General features: G+C 39.5%; 1 long non-coding RNA gene across 1 annotated transcript; it reads left to right on the forward strand.

Annotated features, from left to right (window-relative positions):
* The first annotated feature begins 2,051 nt into the window (after positions 1 to 2,051).
* Positions 2,052 to 4,822, forward strand: LOC114384596. The gene is made up of 2 exons (XR_003660731.1): positions 2,052 to 3,774; positions 4,259 to 4,822. It is a non-coding gene; the product is annotated as an uncharacterized LOC114384596 (long non-coding RNA).
* Positions 4,823 to 17,120: the final 12,298 nt, after the last annotated feature.

The raw sequence follows: 17,120 nt of genomic DNA on the forward strand, positions 1-17,120 counted from the left end.
AGTTGAAATAAAGGCCCAAACTTGTGTTAAAGTGGCTGTCAATTCTCTTTGGATTTGCACCACCTTTGGGATTGTTTTAATTTGAAGAAATTAAGGTTTAATAAGGTGGAAACTCTAGGCTTGTGGCTGCCTCTTAGCTTACCAGGAGTTAAGCATTTTCCCACATGTTTTTGTGTCTTAATTCTAGTTTTAATTAGGTATAATGACATCATCAATTGTTGTTATTGGTGATCATTTGTCTTAATTCTAGTTTTAATTAGGTATAATGACACCATTAATTGTTGTTATTGGTGATCATTTCATCTTCTCACTTGTGTAACCAACTTGATGTCATTCCTATTTATGGGCTGCACATTTTCTAATAAAAAGAAACCTTGAATTGAGTTTTAATCACCTTCTAAAGTGTGAGAGTGAATCTCCTTAGTTACTTGAGTGATTCAAGAAATTGGTTTATCAAGGAACACCACCTTGTGTCTGACACCAATTCTGGAGGAGTAATTCTTCCAATCGCCTTCTTCATTCTCCTTCTTCATCATTCTAAACCAGCCTTTAATCCCACTTGAACACCTTCGTTATCATCATCATTCTCCATCCAAACACATTCAGACTTTGAATCAAATCCCTTCCATTCAGCCTTCCATAAACTCGCCACTTTCTCTCTCCTTATCCATCCCATTTTCTGAATTTCATACTAGTAAAAAACAAGAAAAACCTTTGAAGATCCATCCTTAACCGTTCTGCAAATGGGTTTACATCACAAACCCTCAAACAATAAGAACTCTGGCCTAGGCACGAAGGGAGGAGGAAGAAGGAAAAATGAAACAAATGAAACGACGTCGTTTCATTTTTCCTCAAACCCGCAAACTCGACACAAACTCGTGAGTCTATGTTAACTCACTCGAGTCTGTGCAAACTCACTGGAGTCTACTCAGATTTCAATTCTACTACCGTTTTAACTCGTAGAGGCTCCACTGAATTATAGGATTGTACGATTCTAGGATTTAAAATACGATTTTGACAACCATGCTTAGTATAATAGTTTTAATATCAAAGAGGATTAGTGCATTATATTTTGTAACACAGTATGGGATAATATGCCAATATGTCCCTAGTTAGCTTACTTTAATACTTACATGTTCAAAAAGTTCATCGGTGTACATTTGGGCAGCTTTAGTTCCTTAGGGAAGTAGCAAGATTTTATGATTGGTGTTGGGACATTAATTTATTTGTTATCATAGACTTGTACTTATTTACAATGGTAGTACTAACATGGAAGGACCTATCCTCTCTGTAACATTGTGTTTGCATAATGTATGATTAAGTGGTTTTAATTAATTAGCAAGGGTAATTAAAATTTAAATTTAAGTGTCTATAATTAATTATGAGATGATGATTTGTGATGTTTATATTTATTTTTATGCTTAAACCATGTTCTATGTGTGATTATTAGATTTTTAGAGTGTTTAGGCCTAGGTGTGAGCCGATCTTGAGTGATGGGAATGAGGTGGGTTAGTAAAGTGAGTTGTGGGCTACAAAGAAAGGGAATGGAAAGAGTCATAATTCCCAAAACCCATGCATAATTGTTAGTCAGTGAAAACGACTAACTTTTGTGTATAAAACTTGTATAAATTGTATCAAACTCTCCCAATTTATGGTTATTTTGTAGTGTTATAAATATTTTCTGTTAAGTATAGGTAATAAATACTTAGTATTTTCATTTTGTGTGTTTAATAATCATTTTCTCTCAATTTCAGGTTAATTAGGCAAGCTTTGGAAAGTGTTGTTTTTCACCTTCTCGCTAAGCCAATATGTTGGCTTAGCGAGCATCCGCTAAGCGCAACACTCTTGGGCTAAGCGCGAGGAAGACTCTGGAAGAAGATGAGTTGTACAGGTTCGCTAAGTGCACCGCTTCATCTCTTTAAGCGCACCGCTTCAGTTCGTCCGCTAAGCGAGAAAGGCGCGCTAAGCCAAAAATCACTAACATGCGCTAAGCGGTCCATACCTGTGGTAAGCGCACGAGCACGAACAAGGCCACCTATTTAAGCCTGAAATTAGATTTTGTGAAGGGAGTTTGGATTGGGATTCAGAGCTTTGCATGTCTAGGGTTTCTAGAGAGAGAAAGGTCCAAGTTCCAGAGAGTTTTGAGAGTGTGAATAAGCTGCTTCCCATTAAATTGTGATCTCCAATTGTGGGGAAAGTTAACAATCTCCACCTTCATATTCCTTGTGGGCATATCTTCAATGTAGTAAAGCTTAAATCCATTTTTCTTTGCAACATCCCAAATTGGTAGACATAGACTCACTTTATCAGCAACCATCTTGATATCAGTGGCCCTCGAGATGTACAGACCAGGAGGGTAGGCAATGGCTTGATCTCTCAAGTACATTCATTCATGCAATTTTCCAAGGGATGAACAATCTTTTTAGAAAAGATTGAGATCAGCTGGATGCATTGCAAAGAGTTTGGTAATGGGCGTTCGCAGTTGCACCTTATTTTGAAACTCTACCTTTGGGGGTTCCACTTCTTGTGAAGGGTCCCTTCGGTGTTTTGCTAACAAATCTCAAGAGATGCATCCTTGAGAGCTATTTTTATCCTTTAACTTCTAAAAAATATGCCATGCTTGAGTGGGGGTTACCTCCGTAGATGGTAGAACTCGTTGCTGAGTTCCAAGTGCGAGCCAGTGGGAAGACATCTTGACAAAGTTGGGCTGCACTGGACGAGTCCATTGTGAAAGAGATGACGTCTAATGATAAAGCCTTAAAGGCCTTAGATGGAGTATGCTCATAGTCATGTCTTGATACGTCTTGGAATAACAGAAAGGATGACAGATGCCCGAGGTTTTGAGACTGGTTGGACTTTCTTAGCCCTTTTTGGTGCAAGGGCAACTAGAGCAGCTATTATCCTCTTTTGCAAAGCCACTTGAACCAGACCTTCATAATCTTCATCAATCTCACTTAGGTCTTTCAACCTTTGTGTTATTAAGGTTATGGCAAGTGGGCATACAAAGGCGGACACATTAGTCTTATGTCTTTTTTTTCGTCCTATGCTCCCTGGCTAGAAGCTCTTCTTCTTCTTCATCATCCTTTTGAGATTGTTTTCTAGTCTTCTTTCTTTTCTATTGCTCAACCATGATCTTTTGAATCTTTCTATAAATACCAAAGTTGTTCAACCCTTGGTCTTTATCAAAAATGGCGTTGACTAGGCTCTTTTGTTTCCTTTTATTAATAGCGTCTAGGTCCACTAAATGAGCCTCTTTCAAACTATGCTCTAAATCAACCTTCATAGCTTTCAGATTTGTCTTGCTAAACTTTTGTTGTTATGTAACAACTGAGCCCTTGGCTATTAGGGTGTGCTTAGAGTCTTCGTCCATCTTGTTGAAAATATGGTATACTTCTTGATCCCATAGAAGTTTGTTGATAAGAGTTGCATAGTAGATGTTGTTCAAACCACCTAAGCCCTTCAGGTTCCTCAATATACTAATGTATGTGGCATGTGGAAGGTCAAATGGGAGTTTCTCCATCAAGTGAAATAACATGAACTTGTGGAGATCAGACAAGGTTGTTTTAGAACCTGCTTTGTGAAGAACACTTTTGTTCAGATTGTTGACCTATCTCTTTGCTTTGTTGCACATCAGGTTGTACACAATCATCTTCTGGTCACCAGCCTTATCAGCATTCTCTCGTTAAAGAGCTCTTGTTACATGGGAGTCACAGTTCTTCTCTTAGTCCTCCTGATAAGTATTGCCCTCATGTAAACATTGTGTGGGTACAAACTGTAAGTCCATTGTCCCTTTTTGAACATGATCTCTTATAAAATGATGTTTAACTTCTATATGTTTTGCTCTAGAATGCAATGGTGGATTTTTTTAAAGACTTATAACAACTCTATTGTCACAAAATATGGGAATTTTACTCTCAAAGACATTATAATCTTCAACTTGATTTTTTATCCAAAGAATTTAATCGCAACAACTTGCTACTAACATGTATTCTTCTTCAGCAGTAGACAATGTAGTTGAGCCTTGCTTCTTGAATATCCAAGTTACTAAGTTACCACCTATAAAGTGACAGCTTCCACTTGTTCTTTTTGATAATTGTTATTCAAGAGTACAAAGTGCATTAAAAAATAGATAAAAAGTAGCAATGTGCATCTAATTTTATGGTTTCTTGTGAGATTTGTAAATAACTGATTTTGTGTGAGTTTTACATAGTGAAGGCTTCATTTTGATGATTGATATTGTTATTATTTGGATTTTCAGGTTTAAGAAAGGAAGATATGGAAGTTTTGCTGAAGAACTCGCTCAGCGAGCCATATTAGCTAAGTGAGGCTAACCCACTTAGCGAGGAAGCCAGCTCACCCAGCGAGAGAAGAACCCTAGAGAATGTAAATTCAGAGAGCAGCACGCTAAGCATGCAGCCAGCCTGCCCAGTGAGGCCTTTGTCGCTTCTCGCGCTTAGCACATTTGCATCCGCTAAGCGCTCAGTCACTAACTCTCGCTCAGCGAGACATGCTCGCTGAGCACACATTCGTAATTTGAGAATCCCAAAAGTCAATAAAGCTAGAAGAGAGGGGGAAACCAAACGACACATGCAACATGAGTGAGAAGATAACATAGCACCAAGGCTAAGGGAAGGAAAGCAAGCTGCTTTCTCCATACCTTTACTTCACCACTCCATTTCTATCTTGTTTTTAGCCTTGTAATGAGCTCTCCATGCTAATGGAAGGCTAAACACTTCATTGTTGGGGAGTTTTTCCACTGAGCACTCTTGATGTAAAAACTCTAACTATCTATTTAATATTATTTGCTAGTGTTCTCTGCTTCTATCTGTGGTTATTTATCATATTTGTGACTTGATCATCTATTTTTATGCTTTGTTAGGATTTAAGTGTTGGGAAATTCTTCTAGTCCTTAGAACTTGGTAGAACAGCTAGAAACCTTCATTTCTAGGAATAGTGTGAAGTAATCTAGTAGAAATTCCATCTAATCCGTAATGCGACTCACATAGATTGAATTTGTTGAGGAATCAAGAATGAAACTAGGAGGGCTAGGCTCTTTCATGTGAGGGATTGCAATTAGATTAAGTTTGACGGTGCAAAGAACATTAGGATAATGTTAAATAGAGAAAAGCTTCATTAATCATGTCAAGTCCCCGATATATTCACCTTGGTATTTGTTTCGTTTCAAAACTCAACGTTTATTTCTAGCATTTGTTTTTCTAAGTTAAGAAAAATGGTTATAGTTCACTTGATGACATGCATGAGCTGCCTCATTTCACTTTACTTCAATTAAAAATTGTTTACAAACTGAATATGCGTCATTGAAGTACAAGAAATTTCATGTGGATACGATACTCGGTCTTACCGTTTTAATTACTACTTGAACGAATTGGTGCACTTGCCAATGAGTTGAACACTTTTTCTTTCAACTTTATCACCAACATAGTCCGCATCACAATAGCTTGTGAGTTTTAAAATTTCTCTTCTTTTGAACATAAGACCAAGGTTAGGAGTTCCAAATAGATATCTGAATATACGTTTAACTGTAGTTAGATAAAGTTCCTTTGGTTCTTTTTAAAACCTTGCACATAAACAAACATTGAACATAATATCAAGCCTGGACGCAGTGAGATAGAGCAGTGAACCAATCATTGCTCTATATTGAGTCCTGTCCACCTTCATTAATTCCTCGTCCAACCCAAGGTATGAAGTGCATAGGAGTCTGCATCTCTTTTGTGCCACTCAAGTTGAATTTCTTTAGTAATTCTTTCACGTACTTGGTCTGATGAATGTATCCTTGGGATGTTTGCCTTATTTGCAATCCAAGAAAGAATTTCAGCTTTCGCATCATGCTCATTTTGAATTCAGTCTGCATCAACTTAGAAAAATTTCCACAAAGTATTTATTTAGTAGCATTAAAAATGAAATTGTCCATGTACACTTGCACTAATAAAAACTAAGAATCATACTTTTTGTGAAAGAGTGTTGTGCCAACCTTTCCTTGCTCAAAGCCATTTTTCAAGAGAAATGAACTTAGTTTTGTTGGATCAAGTGGCCTCGGAATAATTAAGAAGGGGGGGTTAAATTAATTATTAATGTGTCTTGACTAATTAAAAAATTATCCTTCTTAATGTTACTAGAATCAATTAGGCTTTACTACTAAGTTATGAGAAAGTAAAGAATAGAACCAATAACTTAGATAAAAGTAAAGCAGAAATAAAAAGTGCACAGCGGAAAAGTAAAGAGTGTAGGGAAGAAGAAAGCAAACACAAGATTTATACTAGTTCGGCCACAACCCGTGCCTACGTCCAGTCCCCAAGCAACCCACGGTTCTTGAGATTTCCAATAACCTTGTAAAATCCTTTACAAGCAAAGATCCACAAGGGATGTACCCTCCCTTGTTCTCTTTGAACAACCAAGTAGATGTACCCTCTACTTGAAGTGAACCACAAAGGATGTACCCTCCCTTGTGTTCACTATTACAACCAAGAAGCTACTCGCTTCTTACACAGAATTCTCAAATGATTAGTTCTTTGAATTCAGTGTTTGGGCAAAGAATTCTCAGACGGTTAGTTCTTTGAATTCTTTTGGCAAGAGGGAGAAGGAAAGAATCAAAAGAATTCTCAGATGGTTAATTCTTTGAATTCTTTTGGCAGGAGGGAGAAGGAAAGAATCAAAAGAATTCTTAGATGGCTAGTTCTTTGAATTCTTTTGGCAAAAGGGAGAAGGAATGAAGAAGAAGAATAACACAAGTTTTTGACCAATGAACTTTTCTTGACAAAGAAAGTATTGAACAAAAACTCTTAGAAAGATGTTGAGAATAATTGAATGAAAATTAGTTAGTTGAAATTCGTGCTATGGTCACATATTTATAGCCATTTGATGGCTCTTGAAAAAACAAGTTAAAAGTTGTGACTCTTGGCAATTTCTTCAAAACTAGTCACTTTAAAAGTTGTGACTCTCTTGAAAACTAGTCACTTTAAAAGTTGTGACTCTTGAAAAAAATCTTCAAAAACTAGTCACTTTAAGAATTGTGACTTTTGGTAATTTAATTTTCAAAATAAGTCATTGGTAATTGATTACCATTATAGTGTAATTGATTACACATCAACAGATGTGACTCTTTATGTTTAAATTTAAAAATCAAAACGCTTAGAAACACTGGTAATTGATTACATATATTGTGTAATCGATTACACAAGTTTGAAAATGTTTTATCACAAGTTGTGACTCTTGAAATTTGAAATCCAACGTATAAAAACATTGGTAATCAATTACATGCCCATGGTAATTGATTACTACTTTGTAAAACAGTTATAAAACTGTTTGGGCTTCTGGTAATCGATTACTGCCTTCTAGTAATCGATTACCAGAGAGTAAAAACTCTGGTAAAATATTTTTCTTTGAAAAATTCTTTTGGACAAATTTTTCTATTCAATCTTTTCTTTTGAAAAAATATTTTTATACTTATCTTGATGCTTTTCTTAAAGTTCTTGCATATCTTGAGTCTTGAATCTTCACTTGAATCTTGATTCTTGACTTGAGTCTTTGGCATCATCAAAATAAACTTGGAAAGCATTGCTTCCACAAGTTTTTCAAACCAAGCTCTAGGAGCTTGCTTAAGTCCATATAGGGCTTTGTTGAGTTTAAAAACATATTGAGGAAAGATTTCACTTTCAAACCCTGGAGGTTGTTCAACATAAACTTCCTCTTAGATTAAGCCATTTAGAAATGCGTTTTTTATACCCATTTGATACAAATTCATATTGTTATAAGATGCAAATGAAAGTAAGATGCATATTGCCTCTAAACATGCAACAAGTGCATAAGTTTCTTTGTAGTCTATACCTTCTTATTGTGAGTAACCTTTAGCAACTAACCATGCTTTATTTCTCACAACCATTTTCTTCCAGTTTGTTATGAAATACCCATTTCACTCCAATTGCTTTCTCTCCTTTTGGAAGTTCAACTAGCTTCTAGATATCATTCTTTTGAAACTAGTCAAGGTCTTCTTGAATCACTTTCACCCAATTGTCATCTTGCATTACATCATCAATGTGTTTGGGTTCCATTTCATAAATCAGTGCATTATGTCCTTATGTTCAAAGTGATGATCTTGTCTGACATGATTTGTTGGATCACCAATGATTTGACTTTTTGGATGATTTCTTCTCATGATGTGTCCAGTGGGTTCTCTTACTTCTACTTGAACTTCTTGTTGAGTAAACGCTTCTATCTCTAGGTTCTATCTGGATGAGTTGGTTGCTATAATGTTATCGTCTAGTCATAAATCGGAAAAAGACTCATCTAGCTCTAATAAATCTTTATCAGGCTGATTTTCGTCAAATCTTATATGAATAGCTTTGTCAACTACTAAGATTATTGAGTTGTACACTTTGAATGCCTTTGAACTTTCAGAGTAACCAAAAATATCCCATTATCACTTTTTGAATCAAATTTTCCCGAGCGATGTGTTGAGAATAAAACATTTGCATCCAAATTGATGAAAATATGATATGTTGGGTTTTCGTCCCTTCCACGATAGATTAGGAGTCTTTTTTAGTATAGGTCTTATGTATATTTTGTTTTGAAGATAACACGCAATATTCACTGCTTTAGCCCAGAAGTGCTTAGGGGTTGAATTATCATTGACCATGGTTCTAGCCATCTCGAGTAGAGATCTATTCTTTCTTTCAACTATCCCATTTTGTTGAGGAGTTATTGGTGTTGAAAAATTGTGAAGAATTCCATTTTCTTCACAGAATAGTTGAAACCTGTTATTTTCAAATCCGCCCTCATGATCACTTCTGCTTGAAGTAATGCATACTCCTTTTTCGTTTTGATCACATTTACAGAATTTAAAAAAGATATCAAAAGAATTATCTTTGTATTTGTCATACCCTAATTTCGTCCGGGGACCTTTGCTCGATGACGTGCGACCATTCTTTGGTCCTCGTGAGGTGCTTGGCACCCATCATTAGGCAATTTGTGAAATTTCAGGACATGCCGAAAAACCAAAAAAAATATTGATGCACAATCTGTAAGTTTCCGTGACACACCGGAAATCAAATGGAAGCATCGTTGCATAATTAAGTGAGGTTCCGTAGCATTCCGTAAGTCAAAAAGGGGATGATTATGTAATCCGCAAGGTTCCGTAACATTACGGAAAGAAAACAAGTATCGTTACGAAATTCGTAAGTTTCCGTAACTTTACGGAAAAAGAATCACCAAAAAACAGCAGAGGGGGGTGTACTTAGTAAAAATGGGAGTGCAAATAGCACCCAGGCCCACTTGGGCCCTCCGGAATATTCCTCCAGAAGGCGGTTGCTTCTGGAGGAAGCAACCCTGCTCGCCTGGGCGAGCTGAGCTCGCCTGGGCGAGCTGAGCTCGCCTGGGCGAGCTGGGCGGCAACCACCTCCCCTATTTTGCTATAAATAGGGGAGGAAGTGAAGAAGAAAAGGGTTCAGCCCCTTTGGCACTTCTCTCTCTTTCGAATTTGCTTGGAAAAATTGTTTCCGTGAAGAAAATCTAAGCCGAGGCGCTTCCGAAACGTTTCCGTAACGTTTTCCGTGAGGAATCTCGCAAAGGTTTCAACCGTTCTTCGACGTTCTTCATTCGTTCTTCATCGTTCTTCGATCTTCAACGGGTAAGTACCTCGAACCAAGCTTTTCGATTCATTCTATGTGCCCGTAATGGTCCACATTGTGTTTCGTGCATTTTTATTCTCGTTTTGTTTACTTTTTATACCCCCTGTTGACGTGCTTAAGCCATTTTACTTAAGTCATTTCTCGCTTAACTTAAAAATAAAATAAATTTCCACCGAACGTTTGAATTGTATTATCCATTAACTTCGGTTAAAATAAATTCCGACCGTTCGGTCGTGCCGTAACCACGTTGGAAATCAAAAAGAGGTAAAAAAATAATATAATAATCAAAAAGACATCTTTTAGTAAAATAAAGCGGAAAATCAATCGGACGTTTTCTCTTTGGGATTTCTCATTCTTAATCGAATTGATTAATAACTAAAGTGAAATTAAAGGCTAAAATCAATTCGCCTAGTCAAGCTCGTCCACAAAAATAGGCTTTTGAAGTTTGTCATCTCAATTTCTCACTAAGTAAAATGGATCATTTTTAAGGTCCAACGCCTTAAAATGATCACCACTTAAGTAAAAAAGAATCACTTGATAAAAAAGAACTACGTAGGTCTGATTTTCTCATCCCAAATTGAGGAATACGTAGGAGCAAAGGGAAACACCCTTGTCGACCACAAAAAAGAAAAAATATAAAAAGGGTATAAAGGATATAAAGAACATAAAAGGGAACATAAAAATCCAAGTCATGTTTGCACATTCGATTAAAGGCTGCCGTCCCTTGGGACGGGCGTGTGGGGTGCTAATACCTTCCCCGTGCGTAAATACAACTCCCGAACCTTTCACTAAAAAGTTCGTAGATCGCGTCTTTTCCGGTTTTCCCGACGTTTTCCTCAAATAAACGTTGGTGGCGACTCCGCGCGTATTCCTTTCGTGGAACACGCATCCCGCGAGTCACGCGTCGCCCTCCCGCCGAAGGGTAGGTTGCGACAGTTGGCGACTCCGCTGGGGACTATTTTTAGAGAGTTAGGCCATTTAATCTTGTGCAATGTTTTATCATGACTTTCTCCTTTGTTGGTTTCCCTTTATTTGTCTTATGTTCTTGTGTATATAAACTATTTGTTGCTTTTAGTGTGTTTTAGAATGTATGCATGAGGTAAAATATTTATTCATTTGATGCACACAAACACTAACACTATTTGCACACACTGTGAGTGAAAAAGGGCCCTATACCCGGGTTCATGGGAGCATAAGGAGTGGAGGTGAATCTGTGATCATGCTAGGTCTCCGACTTGCTTGATTACAGTGAACCCTCATCTAGAGCTTTTCTCTTTGAAAACCTATTGTTGCTAGTAGTCCCTACTGCTACAATATGTTCTTCAAAGGGGATGATACCTCTAGAAACCATCAAGAGAGATATAACTACCTTGGGGATTATTGCTAAAAGCCTAGTTAGTTCTCTCCCTTATAGGTCCCTTAAATAGGGGCACGAAGCAAACACGCTGCGTGCCATTTTTCGCACTGCCATGCATGAGTATCATATACCCTTTTGCTTATGTTCGGTAAATATTGTCATACTGTGCACATTCCCGCATTGTGTCTTTTGCATAGGCATTGCATATGGGTTCTGTCTTGATCCCTACTGTAAACAAACCAACGGAGGGTCCGTGTCGCCTTCTTAAAAACGTGCGTTGGGGCATTTCGCTACCCCTAGATGTCGTATCTAAGAAGGTGACAAATTCCCCGGACCCCCGTATTCGTAAATTGCATCTGTGTCATATGCATTTCTTCATGCATTCATCCATCCCACCCATGAGATATCGGAGTTTTGATTTGCACCAGCTTTTGTCTCACTTTAGTAAGCATGGGAACAAGTCAAACCGGCAAGAGGTTCTACCAAGTCAAGGTCAAAAGCCTAGATACCACCAGCATCAAGGAATTAGGGCGGTTGATGGAACCCCTCCAAATGCAAGCCTTCCGCAAGACTTACGGAAAGATCTTAGAGTTGACCATAGCAGAGGTATCCATAGAAGCCATTGTATCGCTTACCCAATACTACGACCAGCCTTTGAGGTGCTTCACATTCGGAGACTTCCAATTAGTACCAACCATTGAAGAATTTGAGGAAATTCTAGGATGTCCTCTCGGGGGAAGAAAGCCATATCTTTCCTCCGGATGTCTCCCCTCTTTGAGCAGAATTGCAACTGTGATCAAGGATTCAGCAAGAGGTTTGGACCGCATAAAACAGACTCGGAACGGCATAGCGGGCCTACCACATAAGTACCTAGAAGACAAGGCGAGGGGTATGGCCAATCAAGGAGACTGGGTCCCGTTTATGGATGTGTTAGCTTTGCTAATTTTTGGGGTCGTCCTCTTTCCAAACGTGGATGGTTTGGTAGACCTAGCAGCAATCGACGCTTTCCTTGCCTACCACCATAGCAAGGAGAGTCCGGTGGTAGCTGTCTTGGCAGATCTATTTGACACATTTGACCGAAGGTGCGAAAAGAGTAGCGCACGGATCATCTGTTGCTTACCCGCCCTCTGTGTTTGGTTGGTTTCCCATTTGTTCCAACAAGACACAAGACATCCATGTCCGCTCCTGAGCCATCGCTCGTGTACTGAAAAGAGGAGAATAGATTGGGACCAGCTCTTGGCCGGGATAGGAGGTAGAACAATCAGTTGGTTCCCCCGATGGAAGGAAGGAAAAGAAGGAGTCCTTTTCTCATGTGGAAGATACCCAAACATTCCGCTGGTAGGAACGAGGGGTTGTATTAATTACAATCCCACACTCGCTATAAGACAACTAGGGTACCCCATGAGGGGAGCACCGACGGAAGAAAGCATGTCTCCTTTCCTGGTGAGGGATCTCGGCGCACAAAATTCCGAGACTATACAAAGAATCCATAAGGCATGGGAAACCTCGTTAAGGAAAGATCAAGAGCTTAGAGGCATTCGTAATGGCATCATTGGTGGGTACCACGAATGGCTGAAAGTTCGCATACGAGGTTTAGATTGGCTCGCCAAGTTAAAAGTCGTCAGTGAAGAGAATTTTGAAGCACCGGAAGAGGACGAAGAAGTCCAAACTCTCAAAAGCGAGTTAGGAAAGGCAAAACTTGCCAAGGAGAAGTTCAAGTTGGCCGCTACACACGTTCGGAAGGAGTGTGCCGGGTTACGGGAAGAGAATGCAATTACTGCAAGAGCCCTTGAACAAGAGACCAAGAGGGCTCGCAAGGAAGAGTATGGCCGGAACAAATTTCGCGGAGCTCTATGGGGTAGCAATAGTGAACTCAAGTTGCGAAGGGAAGAAAGAGACCAGTCGCGAGCACATAGCATGGTTCTGAAAGAGGAGTTAATTGCTTGTTCAAGGTCCAAAAGAAGCTTGTCTCAGCATTTATGCGAGACAGAGACCAACATGCTAGCTATCATCGCCAAGTACCAAGAAGAGTTAGGTCTAGCCATGGCCCACGAGCATAGAATCGCGGATGAGTATGCTCAAGTATATGCGGAAAAAGAGGCTAGAGGAAGGGTGATCGACTCTTTACACCAAGAGGCAACCATGTGGATGGACCGGTTTGCTCTTACCTTGAACGGGAGTCAAGAACTTCCCCGATTGTTAGCCAAGGCCAAGGCGATGGCAGACACCTACTCCGCCCCCGAAGAGATTCATGGGCTTCTCGGCTATTGTCAGCATATGATAGACTTAATGGCCCACATAATTAGAAATCGTTAGGAAACTTGTATGGTCTCTCAGACCTTGACTAGATACGACTTCCTTTTTGAAATAAAATGAGTTGGTCCCATGTTTCTACTCCAAAAAGCTTATGCAAATCAAGTCACTCCCGCATTTTATCTCTAGCATGCATTGTATGTTGGTCTCGTCCTTTGTCACGGGAAGCCGGAAGGTCCATATCACCTTCTTAATTGTACACATGGGACACTGCGCCCCCAAATGCACAAGTAAGAAGAGATAATTTTCCGGGCTCTCGTGTCCGTAAAATGCATTCATATCATGCATCACATAAGCATCTCTTCATAACATCATAATGGACATATCCTGCATTTGTCCGTTATCATATTCCAGCCTCAAATTTTGCATGAGTCATGGCATCATCATGCATATGCATTCAACAAACTTTTTGAGCTGCAAAATTGCATATCATTTGTTTTCATGTTTGCTCATCCTAGCGTTTTCCTCTACAAAACAAAAACAAAAAAGGGGGGAAGCGTGAAACTTCACACTACATTCTTAGTTTCATGTGTTAGGCACCACGAGCCAACCATGTTGGGATCATAAACCCGTTTCACTTTAAAAAATAATTGAACATGGTACCTAATGCATGGTTAACTAGGAAATGGTGTTTCTTCAGGCATCTCAATTTCATAATTACATTTTCCGTGCATAAGCTTAAAGTATGCCCGAGTCATTCATCCCTATGAGATGTTGTCGAAGTATTGGCGATCAGAATTGCCATTCCTTGGATTATAGGGTTGAACCAAGCTCATGCTTTTACAAAAAGGTTCATCAAGTCAAGTTGAAATATGGAAGTAACCGTCTTGCAAAATTGGGGCAAAAGATGAATTGAGTCACATCACTGCTTCGTCTACTGCCAAACATATTTAGGATTATTGATGTCCTTGTTACTTCCAGTTTCACCTTGACAAAGATGTCATGGACCATGTTGAAAATCTAAATTGATTCAACCCCATATCTTGCGTAAAAATTCGCAATACTTCAACTGTACATCATTCGCATGCATCCATTGGTTACATTGCTCGTTGCATTCTTTCCTTGAAAAATAAAATAAAATGAACTTAATCATTGTTATAAAAAAGAAAGGGACACGCTTTACGACGCCCTTACCAAACTCGTGCTAGAGCTAGAGTAATGGGTGAAGTAGAGGAGATACAAGAGAAGATGAAGGCCGACATGGAGGCCATTAAAGAGAAAATGGCCACAATGATGGAGGCCATGATGAGCGTGAAGAAGATAATGGAAGCCAATGCGGTTGCAATTGCCGCTACCAGCGTTGTTGCTAAGGTGAACCTGATGTCCCCATCCGGCATCAACCAAATGAATCATCCAACCTCAGATATGGTAGGCAAAGATTTGGGAAGTACGCGCAGCCCCCATAATGTACAAATTCAAAACGAGCACGCCTTCCCGCCATATGGCTTGCGTCTCAACTATACGCCACCCAAAGTGGCGTACACTCCCAATAAGAATGTCAATAACTCCACTCCTATACCCATTGAAAGCCAGCAACCCCAAACTGATCATGCACATGTCTCTTAAACCGTGGAAGAGACTCATGAAATTCCCCATCACAATCTAGCCGACTTCGAGCCTTGGCTCGGATATACCACTGAAGGGCAAGCAGTTGGTGGTATACCCCTACAAAACCCTTTGGAGGGCCCTCAGTATCACCCACAACTGCACCTCTTGCATTCCACAGCGGTTAAAAACCCTCATGACTATGGCAGGAATGGGAAAGTTGGATCATCTAGAGGAAAGGCTCAGGGCCATTGAAGGAGGTGAAGATTATGCCTTTGCTAACCTAGAAGAGTTGTTCCTAATACCCAAACATGGTCATTCCCAAGTTCAAGGTGCCGGACTTTGGCAAGTACAAGGGGACTACTCGCTCCAAGAACCATCTAAAGATGTACTGTCGGAAGATGGGGGCATACGCAAAAGATGAGAAACTGCTGATACATTTTTCCTGAGAAAGTCTTACTAGGACAACTGTCGCCTGGTATACTAACTTAGGAACCTTCTTGAGTCCATTCTTGGAAGGACCTAATGGTTGCCTTCATTAGGCAGTGTCAGTACAATTCTGATATGGCTCCGGATAGGATGCAACTACAAAAAGTGTGCAAAAAGGGGGCACGAATCTTTCAAAGAATACGCCCAAAGATGGAGGGACTTGGCAACTCAAGTAGCACCCCCAAAAATAGAGAAAGAGATTATCACAATGATAGTAGACACGTAACCAGTACTCTACTATGAAAAGATGGTGGGCTGCGCACCCTCAAAGCTTTGCAGATTTGGTCTTCGCCAGTGAAAGGATCAATGTGGGTCCGAAAAGAGGCAAATTTGATCATCCTACTAGGATGACTGAGAAAACTGGGGCAAATGAAGAGGGTGAGAAAGAGGGAGAAACCCATGCTGTGACTGCCATTCCTATACGGCCAAGTTTCCCACCAACCCAACAATGTCATTACTCAGCCAATAACAAACCTCCTCCTTACCCACCACCCAGTTATCCACAAAGGCCATCCCTAAATCAACCACAAAGTCTGTCTACCGCACTTCCAATGACGAAGACCACTTTTAGCACAAACAAAAAAAACACACCAACAAAAAGGAATTTTGCAGCAAAAAGCCTGTAGGGTTCACCCCAAATTCCGTTGTCATATGCTAAACTTGATCCCATATCTACTTGATAATTCAATGGTAGCCATAACCCTAGCCAAGGTTCATCAACCTCCGTTTCTCCGAGAATACGACTCGAACGCAACGTGTGCTTGTCACGGAGAAGCCCCGGGGCGTTCCATTGAGCATTGTAGGGCTCTGAAGCGTAAGGTGCAAGGCCTAATTGATACGGGCTGGCTGAAATTTGAGGAGAATCGCTTGTTGAATCCTAACATTAACAAGCAACACCCATGGGGCAATTTGGTTTGCACATATTTTTGGGACATGCAGTCATTTTCGAAAGAGCTAGAGTAATTGCCACGCATATGTCCTAGGCCTAGGAACCAAAGTTTTTATGCAAAAGAACACAAAAGGAGGTGCATATTGGGTAAAGTTACCCTTTTTTGGCCAGCAATCAGCTATGGGCCACGCTACAATATTTTCCCTATGCCTAGAGGGTTAGGAATTCTGCTCATCATAAATGTGTAGGTTTAGAATAGGTAGCAAAATACCTTTGGCAATTTACGCTTTGGGTATAATAGCAAAATACTTGGATGTATGTACATATAATTTTTGGTAGTCAAAATGTCTCACAAAAAATATACATAAATATGTTGCATGCTATGTAAAGAAGATACATTACCAAAAAAGTGTATACCTTTTAATTTGAATACAATTTTAGCCAACGAAGGAAGATGTACTTGAATTTGCATGCGGCCTTAGGTAGCAAAAACTTGAAAAGAGCATGAAATGTAGCACCTTATTGTGTAGATAGTCAAGATTCATCATGAAGTTTGTGTATGTATAGGTATTAGAAATACCAAGATGTGCGCATGTGCAATTTTTGGTACCCCAAAATGCTTTGAGTATGCATGTATGTGAATTTAGCCAAGGAGATGTGTGTGATGTAAGTAACAAATACACCTTGGAAGTACGTGTAAATAATCTAGGTGACGAAGCTGCCTTGATTGTATATGGGTGCATTTTTTCGGTTAATAGAATGTCTTGTGCAGGAGAACGTTTGTAAGGAAATATGCGCATAAGCTTGCTCTAAATTTACATTGATGTTTGCATTTATGGGAGGAGGTTATATGCCATTTTTGCTTTAAGAGTAATGTCCCACT

The sequence above is a fragment of the Glycine soja genome, chromosome 14, assembly GCF_004193775.1.
Source record: "Glycine soja cultivar W05 chromosome 14, ASM419377v2, whole genome shotgun sequence".
Classification (NCBI taxonomy): Eukaryota; Viridiplantae; Streptophyta; class Magnoliopsida; order Fabales; family Fabaceae; genus Glycine; species Glycine soja.